This window comes from Oncorhynchus keta, unplaced genomic scaffold (assembly GCF_023373465.1).
Source record: "Oncorhynchus keta strain PuntledgeMale-10-30-2019 unplaced genomic scaffold, Oket_V2 Un_scaffold_2149_pilon_pilon, whole genome shotgun sequence".
Taxonomy (NCBI): domain Eukaryota; kingdom Metazoa; phylum Chordata; class Actinopteri; order Salmoniformes; family Salmonidae; genus Oncorhynchus; species Oncorhynchus keta.
The window spans coordinates 120,001-133,851 of record NW_026290864.1 but is presented as its reverse complement, the minus strand read 5'-3'; the positions used below and the strand labels follow the sequence as shown (position 1 = coordinate 133,851).

General features: G+C 44.7%; 1 pseudogene; it reads right to left on the bottom strand.

Moving 5' to 3' along the window:
• Positions 1 to 13,851, bottom strand: part of LOC127928104 (neuronal acetylcholine receptor subunit alpha-7-like) — a 42,396-nt pseudogene that overhangs the window by 23,194 nt on the left and 5,351 nt on the right.

Sequence of the window (13,851 nt, the reverse complement as noted above, 5' to 3'; positions counted from 1 at the left end):
CCTCACCTCCCTGCCCCCTTCTCTCCCTCTATCACTGTCCCTCACCTCCTTGCCCCCTTCTCTCCCTCTATCACTGTCCCTCACCTCCCTGCCCTTCTCTCCTCTATCACTGTCCCTCACCTCCCTGCCCCTTCTCTCCCTCTATCACTGTCCCTCACCTCCTGCCCCCTTCTCTCCCTCTATCACTGTCCCTCACCTCCCTGCCCCTTCTCTCCCTCTATCACTGTCCTCACTCCCTGCCCCCTCTCCCTCTATCACTGTCCCTCAGATCCCCGCCCCTTCTCTCCCTCTATCACTGTCCCTCACCTCCCCACCCCTCTTCTTTCCCTCTATCACTGTACCTCACCTCTCTGCCCCTTCTCTCCCTCTATCACTGTCCCTCACCTCCTTGCCCCCTTCTCTCCCTCTATCACTGTCCCTCACCTCCCTGCCCCCTTCTCTCCCTCTATCACTGTCCCTCACCTCCTGCGCCTTCTCTCCCTCTATCACTGTATCACCTCCTGCCCCCTTCTCTCCCTCTATCACTGTCCCTCACCTCCTTGCCCCCTTCTCTCCCTCTATCACTGTCCCTCACCTCCTGCCCCCTTCTCTCCCTCTATCACTGTCCTCACCTCCCTGCCCCTTCTCTCCCTCTATCACTGTCCCTCACCTCCCTGCCCCCTCTCCCTCTATCACTGTCCCTCAGATCCCCCCCTTCTCTCCCTCTATCACTGTCCCTCACCTCCCCACCCCTCTTCTTTCCCTCTATCACTGTACCTCACCTCCCTGCCCCCTTCTCTCCCTCTATCACTGTCCCTCACCTCCTTGCCCCCTTCTCTCCCTCTATCACTGTCCCTCACCTCCCTGCCCCCTTCTCTCCCTCTATCACTGTCCCTCACCTCCCTGCGCCTTCTCTCCCTCTATCACTGTACCTCACCTCCCTGCCCACTTCTCTCCCTCTATCACTGTCCCTCACCTCCTTGCCCCCTTCTCTCCCTCTATCACTGTCCCTCACCTCCCTGCCCCCTTCTCTCCCTGTATCACTGTCCCTCACCTCCCTGCCCCCTTCTCTCCCTCTATCACTGTACCTCACCTCCCTGCCCATTCTCTCCCTCTATCACTGTCCCTCACCTCCCTGCCCCCTTCTCTCCCTCTATCACTGTCCCTCAGATCCCCGCCCCTTCTCTCCCTCTATCACTGTCCCTCACCTCCCTGCCCCCTTCTCTCCCTCTATCACTGTCCCTCGCCTCCATGCCCCCTTCTCTCCCTGTATCACTGTACCTCACCTCCCTGCCCCCTTCTCTCCCTGTATCACTGTACCTCACCTCCCTGCCCCCTTCTCTCCCTGTATCACTGTACCTCACCTCCCTGCCCCCTTCTCTCCCTCCATCACTGTCCCTCAGATCCCCGCCCCTTCTCTCCCTCTATCACTGTCCGTCAGATCCCCGCCCCTTCTCTCCCTCTATCACTGTCCCTCACCTCCCTGCCCATTCTCTCCCTCTATCACTGTCCCTCAGATCCCCGCCCCTTCTCTCCCTCTATCACTGTCCCTCACCTCCCTGCCCCCTTCTCTCCCTCTATCACTGTCCCTCACCTCCCTGCCCCCTTCTCTCTCTCTATCACTGTCCCTCACCTCCCTGCCCCCTTCTCTCCCTCTATCACTGTCCCTCACCACCATGCCCCCTTCTCTCCCTCTATCACTGTCCCTCACCTCCCTGCCCCCTTCTCTCCCTCTATCTCTGTCACTCCCCTCTACTGTCTGTCTTTCTGATTGCAAACATTTAATAGAGTTTTTCTTGGAACACTGCGGAATTACTGACACAGAAACAGTAAAAGAGAGAGGTCAGGTACGGAGAAAAGAGCGGAAAGGAGAGAGTAGAGAAAGAGAGGGAGAGAGCGCCTCAGCACTCCCCTTTTCACCGCCACATCTCTCCTGTTTCCATCCCTGCTACCCTCCCTCCCCCTGTCCTCCATCTCCCCCTCTTATCCTCCTCCCCCTTTCCTCACCCAGACCGATCTTCTCCCCCGATCGGGCTGGCAGTATGAACAACAGCAGTGTCAAGGAGGAGATGAGAACACAGGGGACGAGGAGGTTGAGAGCGTAGAACAGAGTTCTCCGTCGTAGGGTCACAACAAAGGTCACATCAGAGTAGGGCTCTGTACAGCACTCATAAAATATCTCATGACGATCACCTGGTACACCTACAAGAGGGGGGAGGGGAGGAAAGAGGGAGTGAGAGATTAGAAAATAAGAGAGAGGAGAGAGAGATACAAGAGGGCTGGAAAAGAAGAGAGGGAGGGTAAAGGAGGAGGGACAACCTGGGTCGGGGGCAGACAGAGCTCTCTCACCCAGGGTAAAGGAGGAGGGACAACCTGGGTCGGGGGCAGACAGAGCTCTCTCACCCAGGGTAAAGGAGGAGGGACAACCTGGGTCGGGGGCAGACAGAGCTCTCTCACCCAGGGTAAAGGAAGAGGGACAACCTGGGTCGGGGGCAGACAGAGCTCTCTCACCCAGGGTAAAGGAGGAGGGACAACCTGGGTCGGGGGCAGACAGAGCTCTCTCAGCCAGGGTAAAGGAGGAGGGACAACCTGGGTCGGGGGGCAGACAGAGCTCTCTCACCCAGGGTAAAGGAGGAGGGACAACCTGGGTCGGGGGCAGACAGAGCTCTCACCCAGGGTAAAGGAGGAGGGACAACCTGGGTCGGGGGCAGACAGAGCTCTCTCACCCAGGGTAAAGGAGGAGGGACAACCTGGGTCGGGGGCAGACAGAGCTCTCTCACCCAGGGTAAAGGAGGAGGGACAACCTGGGTCGGGGGCAGACAGAGCTCTCTCACCCAGGGTAAAGGAGGAGGGACAACCTGGGTCGGGGGCAGACAGAGCTCTCTCACCCAGCAGGTCCCACTCTCCATTGGACATGTATCCTGACAGGTCAGCCTCCTGCATCTGGAGGTCCAGCAGCCAGCCGTCAAACGTCCACGAGCCAAACTTCAGCTCACAGTGCTGGACGTCAAAGGGAAACCAACGCACGTCCACATTACACGCACTGCTGAAAATACCTGGGACAGTGAGGGGGAAGGTGAGAGAGTAGGAGAGAGGGAGTGAGAGAAGGGAGAAGATGAAACAGACATTGAGAGAGAAGTGCTTTACTGGTATGTCTATGTGAAACTATGAATATCCCTAAAATGAGAGAGGGGAAGGTCTCAACTTGCCCCACTCTCCCCTATATTTATGTTAAACTGAATGAGAGAGGGGAAGGTCTCAACTTACCCCACTCTCCCCTATATCTATGTTAAACTGAATGAGAGGAAGGTCTCAGGTCTCAATCTATGTTACTGAATATGAGAGGGGAAGGTCTCTCCCTATATTTATGTTAAACTGAATGAGAGAGGGAAGGTCTCAACTTACCCCACTCTCCCTATATTTATGTTAAACTGAATGAGAGAGGGGAAGGTCTCATATTTATGAATGAATGAGAGGGGAAGGTCTCAACTTACCCCACTCTCCCTATATTTATGTTAAACTGAATGAGAGAGGAAGGTCTCAACTTACCCCACTCTCCCCTATATCTTATGTTAAACTGAATGAGAGAGGGGAAGGTCTCAACTTACCCCACTCTCCCCTATATCTATGTTAAACTGAATGAGAGAGGGGAAGGTCTCAACTTACCCCACTCTCCCCTATATCTATGTTAAACTGAATGAGAGAGGGGAAGGTCTCAACTTACCCCACTCTCCCCTATATCTATGTTAAACTGAATGAGAGAGGGGAAGGTCTCAACTTGCCCCACTCTCCCCTATATCTATGTTAAACTGAATATGAGAGGGGAAGGTCTCAACTTACCCCACTCTCCCCTATATTTATGTTAAACTGAATGAGAGAGGGGAAGGTCTCAACTTGCCCCACTCTCCCCTATATCTATGTTAAACTGAATGAGAGAGGGGAAGGTCTCAACTTACCCCACTCTCCCCTATATCTATGTTAAACTGAATGAGAGAGGGGAAGGTCTCAACTTACCCCACTCTCCCTATATCTATGTTAAACTGAATGAGAGAGGGAAGGTCTCAACTCTCCCCTACTGAATGAGAGAGGGGAAGGTCTCAACACTCTCCCCCTATATCTATGTTAAACTGAATGAGAGAGGGGAAGGTCAGGGAAGAATAAAAGAGAGAAAGGTTGATCTATAGACTTACCTGGAGGTAGGTACTCACAGAATCCACTGGAGTTGACCAGCACATAGCTCTTAAAGGTGGCATCAAATTTATCATGAGCACTGAGAAGGACAAAAAAGAAAGATCAGCAAGGTATACAGTGAGGAGAACCAGTATTTGAAACACTGCTGATTTTGCAGGTCCTACTTACAAAGCATGTAGACGTCTGTAATTTTTATCATAGGTACACTTCAACTGTGAGAGACGGAATCTAAAACAAAAATCCAGAAAATCACATTGTATGATTTTTAAGTAATTAATTAGCATTTTATTGCTAGTTGAAGTGTACCTATGATAAAAAATTACAGACTGCTACATGCTTTGTAAGTTGGAAAACCTGCAAAATCGGCAGTGTATCAAATACTTGTTCTCCCCAGTGTGTGTGTGTGTGTGTGTGTGTGTGTGTGTGTGTGTGTGTGTGTGTGTGTGTGTGTGTGTGTGTGTGTGTGTGTCCTACACACCTGTTGTACAGTAGTATATCAGGTATCCAGACCTGGTCAGTAGTGAAGCGAAGAGTTTTCACTCCAGGGTACTCTGACTGGTTCCACTGAAGGTAGTGGTCAAACCATTGCTATACAAATCCAGTCAATAAATGATTAAGGTTGCAAGGAGAAACATAAATGCGCGCACACACACACACACACACACACACACACACACACACACACACACACACACACACACACACACACACACACACACACACACACACACACACACACACACACACACACACACACACACACACACACACACACACACACACACACATAAACATGGACACACACACACACACACACATAAACATGGACACACACATAAACATGGATACACACATGAACATGGACACACACATAAACATGGACACACATAAACATGGATACACACATAAACATGGACACACACATAAACATGGACACACACATAAACATGGTCACACACATGAACATGGACACACATAAACATGGATACACACATAAACATGGACACACACATAAACATGGACACACATAAACATGGATACACACATAAACATGGACACACATAAACATGGATACACACATAAACATGGATACACACATAAACATGGACACACACATAAACATGGACACACACATAAACATGGACACACACATAAACATGGACACACATAAACATGGATACACACATAAACATGGATACACACATAAACATGGATACACACATAAACATGGACACACACATAAACATGGACACACACATAAACATGGACACACACATGAACATGGACACACACACACACATAAACATGGACACACACACACACACATAAACATGGACACATACACAAACATGGACACACACACACACATAAACATGGACACACACATAAACATGGACACACACATAAACATGGACACACACACACATAAACATGGACACACACACACACATAAACATGGACACACACACACACACATAAACATGGACACACACATAAACATGGACACACACATAAACATGGACACACACACACACATAAACATGGACACACACACACATAAACATGGACACACACATAAACATGGATACACACATAAACATGGATACACACATAAACATGGACACACACACACACAAATAAACATGGACACACACACACATAAACATGGACACACACATAAACATGGATACACACATAAACATGGACACACACACACACATAACCATGGACACACACATAAACATGGACACACACATAAACATGGACACACACATAAACATGGATACACACACACACATAAACATGGACACACACATAAACATGGATACACACACACACATAAACATGGACACACACATAAACATGGACACACACACACACATAAACATGGATACACACATAAACATGGACACACACATAAACATGGATACACACACACACATAAACATGGACACACACATGAACATGGACACACACATAAACATGGACACACACATAAACATGGACACACACATAAACATGGATACACACACACACATAAACATGGACACACACATAAACATGGATACACACACACACATAAACATGGACACACACATAAACATGGACACACACATAAACATGGACACACACATAAACATGGATACACACATAAACATGGACACACACATAAACATGGACACACACACACACATAAACATGGATACACACATAAACATGGATACACACACACACACATAAACATGGACACACACATAAACATGGATACACACATAAACATGGACACACACATAAACATGGACACACACATAAACATGGATACACACACACACACATGGATACACACATAAACATGGATACACACATAAACATGGATACACACGCACACACATAAACATGGACACACATAAACATGGACACACACATAAACATGGACACACACGCACACACATAAACATGGACACACACATAAACATGGATACACACATAAACATGGACACACACATAAACATGGACACACACACACACACATAAACATGGACACACACATAAACATGGATACACACATAAACATGGATACACACACACACATAAACATGGACACACACACACACATAAACATGGACACACACACACACATAAACATGGACACACACACACACACACATAAACATGGACACACACATAAACATGGATACACACATAAACATGGACACACACATAAACATGGACACACATAAACATGGACACACACACACACATAAACATGGACACACACATAAACATGGACACACATAAACATGGACACACACACACACATAAACATGGACACACACATAAACATGGACACACACACACACACATAAACATGGACACACACATAAACATGGATACACACATAAACATGGATACACACATAAACATGGATACACACATAAACATGGACACACACATAAACATGGACACACACACACACATAAACATGGACACACACACACACATAAACATGGACACACACACACACATGAACACTCGGCCTTGTCTCAGGATGGTAAGTTGGTGGTTGAAGATATCCCTCTAGTGGTGTGGGGGATGTGCTTTGGCAAAGTGGGTGGGGTTATATCCTTCCTGTTTGGCCCTGTCCGGGGGTGTCCTCTGATGGGGCCACAGTGTCTCCTGACCCCTCCTGTCTCAGCCTCCAGTATTTATGCTGCAGTAGTTTATGTGTCGGGGGGCTAGGGTCAGTTTGTTATATCTGGAGTACTTCTCCTGTCCTATTCGGTGTCCTGTGTGAATCTAAGTGTGCGTTCTCTAATTCTCTCCTTCTCTCTTTCTTTCTCTCTCTCGGAGGACCTGAGCCCTAGGACCATGTCCCAGGACTACCTGACATGAGGACTCCTTGCTGTCCCCAGTCCACCTGGCCATGCTCCTGCTCCAGTTTCAACTGACCTGAGCCCTAGGACCGTGCCCCAGGACTACCTGACATGAAGGCTCCTTGCTGTCCCCAGTCCACCTGACTGTGCTGCTGCTCCAGTTTCAACTGTTCTGCCTTATTATTATTCGACCATGCTGGTCATTTATGAACATTTGAACATCTTGGTCATGTTCTGTTATAATCTCTACCCGGCACAGCCAGAAGAGGACTGGCCACCCCACATAGCCCGGTTCCTCTCTAGGTTTCTTCCTAGGTTTTGGCCTTTCTAGGGAGTTTTTCCTAGCCACCGTGCTTTTACACCTGCATTGTTTGCTGTTTGGGGTTTTAGGCTGGGTTTCTGTACAGCACTTTGAGATATCAGCTGATGTACGAAGGGCTATATAAATAAATTTGATTTGATTTGATTTGAACATGGACACACACATAAACATGGACACACACATAAACATGGACACACACATAAACATGGATACACACCTAAACATGGATACACACACACACATAAACATGGATACACACACACACATAAACATGGACACACACGCACACATAAACATGGACACACACATAAACATGGACACACACATAAACATGGACACACACATAAACATGGATACACACATGAACATGGACACACACATAAACATGGACACACACATGAACATGGACACACACATAAACATGGACACACACATAAACATGGATACACACATAAACATGGACACACACATAACATGGACACACACACACACATAAACATGGACACACACACACACATAAACATGGACACACACACACACATGAACATGGACACACACATAAACATGGACACACACATAAACATGGACACACACATAAACATGGATACACACCTAAACATGGATACACACACATAAACATGGATACACACACACATAAACATGGACACACACGCACACATAAACATGGACACACACATAAACATGGACACACACATAAACATGGACACACACATAAACATGGATACACACATAAACATGGACACACATAAACATGGACACACACATAAACATGGATACACACATGAACATGGATACACACATAAACATGGACACACACATGAACATGGACACACACATAAACATGGACACACACATGAACATGGACACACACATAAACATGGACACACACATAAACATGGACACACACATAAACATGGATACACACATGAACATGGACACACATAAACATGGACACACACATAAACATGGATACACACATAAACATGGACACACACATAAACATGGACACACACATAAACATGGACACACATAAACATGGACACACACATAAACATGGATACACACATGAACATGGATACACACATGAACATGGACACACACATGAACATGGACACACACATCAACATGGACACACACATAAACATGGACACACACACACACACATAAACATGGACACACACATAAACATGGACACACACATAAACATGGACACACACATAAACATGGACACACACATAAACATGGACACACACATAAACATGGACACACATAAACATGGATACACACATGAACATGGACACACACATCAACATGGACACACACATCAACATGGACACACACATAAACATGGATACACACATGAACATGGACACACACATCAACATGGACACACACATAAACATGGACACACACATAAACATGGACACACACATAAACATGGTCACACACATAAACATGGACACACACATAAACATGGACACACACATAAACATGGATACACACATAAACATGGACACACACATAAACATGGACACACACACACACACACACACATAAACATGGACACACACATAAACATGGACACACACACACACACATAAACATGGACACACACATAAACATGGATACACACATAAACATGGATACACACATAAACATAGACACACACATAAACATGGACACACACACACACATAAACATGGACACACACACACACATAAACATGGACACACACACACACATGAACATGGACACACACATAAACATGGACACACACATAAACATGGACACACACATAAACATGGACACACACATAAACATGGATACACACATAAACATGGATACACACATAAACATGGACACACACACACACATGAACATGGACACACACATAAACATGGACACACACATAAACATGGACACACACATAAACATGGACACACACATAAACATGGATACACACATAAACATGGATACACACACACACATAAACATGGACACACACGCACACATAAACATGGACACACACATAAACATGGACACACACATAAACATGGACACACACACATAAACATGGATACACACACGAACATGGACACACACATGAACATGGACACACACATCAACATGGACACACACATAAACATGGACACACACATAAACATGGACACACACATAAACATGGACACACACACACACACATAAACATGGACACACACATAAACATGGATACACACATAAACATGGACACACACATAAACATGGACACACACACACACACACACACATAAACATGGACACACACATAAACATGGACACACACATAAACATGGACACACACATAAACATGGACACACACATAAACATGGACACACACATAAACATGGACACACACATAAACATGGATACACACATGAACATGGACACACACATAAACATGGACACACACATAAACATGGACACACACATAAACATGGATACACACATGAACATGGATACACACATAAACATGGACACACACATAAACATGGATACACACATAAACATGGATACACACATAAACATGGACACACACATAAACATGGACACACACACACACATAAACATGGACACACACATAAACATGGACACACACACACACATGAACATGGACACACACATAAACATGGACACACACATAAACATGGACACACACATAAACATGGACACACACACACACATGAACATGGACACACACATAAACATGGACACACACACACACATGAACATGGACACACACATAAACATGGACACACACATAAACATGGACACACACATAAACATGGACACACACATAAACATGGATACACACACACACATAAACATGGATACACACACACACATAAACATGGACACACACGCACACATAAACATGGACACACACATAAACATGGACACACACATAAACATGGACACACACATAAACATGGACACACACATAAACATGGATACACACATGAACATGGACACACACATGAACATGGACACACACATAAACATGGACACACACATGAACATGGACACACACATAAACATGGACACACACATAAACATGGACACACACATAAACATGGATACACACATGAACATGGATACACACATGAACATGGACACACACATGAACATGGACACACACATAAACATGGACACACACATAAACATGGACACACACACACACACATAAACATGGACACACACATAAACATGGACACACACATAAACATGGACACACACATAAACATGGACACACACATAAACATGGATACACACATGAACATGGACACACACATAAACATGGACACACACATAAACATGGACACACACACACACACATAAACATGGACACACACATAAAGATGGACACACATAAACATGGACACACACATAAACATGGACACACACATAAACATGGACACACACATAAACATGGACACACACATAAACATGGACACACACATAAACATGGATACACACATGAACATGGACACACACATAAACATGGACACACACATGAACATGGACACACACATGAACATGGACACACACATGAACATGGACACACACATGAACATGGACACACACATAAACATGGATACACACATAAACATGGACACACACATGAACATGGACACACACATGAACATGGACACACACATGAACATGGACACACACATGAACATGGACACACACATAAACATGGATACACACATAAACATGGACACACACATAAACATGGACACACACATAAACATGGACACACACATAAACATGGACACACACATAAACATGGATACACACATAAACATGGATACACACATGAACATGGACACACACATGAACATGGACACACACATAAACATGGACACACATAAACATGGATACACACATAAACATGGACACACACATAAACATGGATACACACATAAACATGGATACACACATGAACATGGACACACACATCAACATGGACACACACATCAACATGGACACACACATAAACATGGATACACACATGAACATGGACACACACATCAACATGGACACACACATAAACATGGACACACACATAAACATGGACACACACATAAACATGGTCACACACATAAACATGGACACACACATAAACATGGACACACACATAAACATGAACACACACACACACACATAAACATGGACACACACATAAACATGGATACACACATAAACATGGACACACACATAAACATGGACACACACACACACACACACACACACACATAAACATGGACACACACATAAACATGGACACACACACACACACATAAACATGGACACACACATAAACATGGATACACACATAAACATGGATACACACATAAACATGGACACACACATAAACATGGACACACACACACACATAAACATGGACACACACACACACATAAACATGGACACACACACACACATGAACATGGACACACACATAAACATGGACACACACATAAACATGGACACACACATAAACATGGACACACACATAAACATGGATACACACATAAACATGGATACACACACACACATAAACATGGACACACACACACACATGAACATGGACACACACATAAACATGGACACACACATAAACATGGACACACACATAAACATGGACACACACATAAACATGGATACACACATAAACATGGATACACACACACACATAAACATGGACACACACGCACACATAAACATGGACACACACATAAACATGGACACACACATAAACATGGACACACACACATAAACATGGATACACACACGAACATGGACACACACATGAACATGGACACACACATCAACATGGACACACACATAAACATGGACACACACATAAACATGGACACACACATAAACATGGACACACACACACACACATAAACATGGACACACACATAAACATGGATACACACATAAACATGGACACACACATAAACATGGACACACACACACACACACACACATAAACATGGACACACACATAAACATGGACACACACATAAACATGGACACACACATAAACATGGACACACACATAAACATGGACACACACATAAACATGGATATAAACATGGATACATGAACATGGACACACACATAAACATGGACACACACATAAACATGGACACACACATAAACATGGATACACACATGAACATGGATACACACATAAACATGGACACACACATAAACATGGATACACACATAAACATGGATACACACATAAACATGGACACACACATAAACATGGACACACACACACACATAAACATGGACACACACATAAACATGGACACACACACACACATGAACATGGACACACACATAAACATGGACACACACATAAACATGGACACACACATAAACATGGACACACACACACACATGAACATGGACACACACATAAACATGGACACACACACACACACACATGAACATGGACACACACATAAACATGGACACACACATAAACATGGACACACACATAAACATGGACACACACATAAACATGGATACACACACACACATAAACATGGATACACACACACACATAAACATGGACACACACGCACACATAAACATGGACACACACATAAACATGGACACACACATAAACATGGACACACACATAAACATGGACACACACATAAACATGGATACACACATGAACATGGACACACACATGAACATGGACACACACATAAACATGGACACACACATGAACATGGACACACACATAAACATGGACACACACATAAACATGGACACACACATAAACATGGATACACACATGAACATGGATACACACATGAACATGGACACACACATGAACATGGACACACACATAAACATGGACACACACATAAACATGGACACACACACACACACATA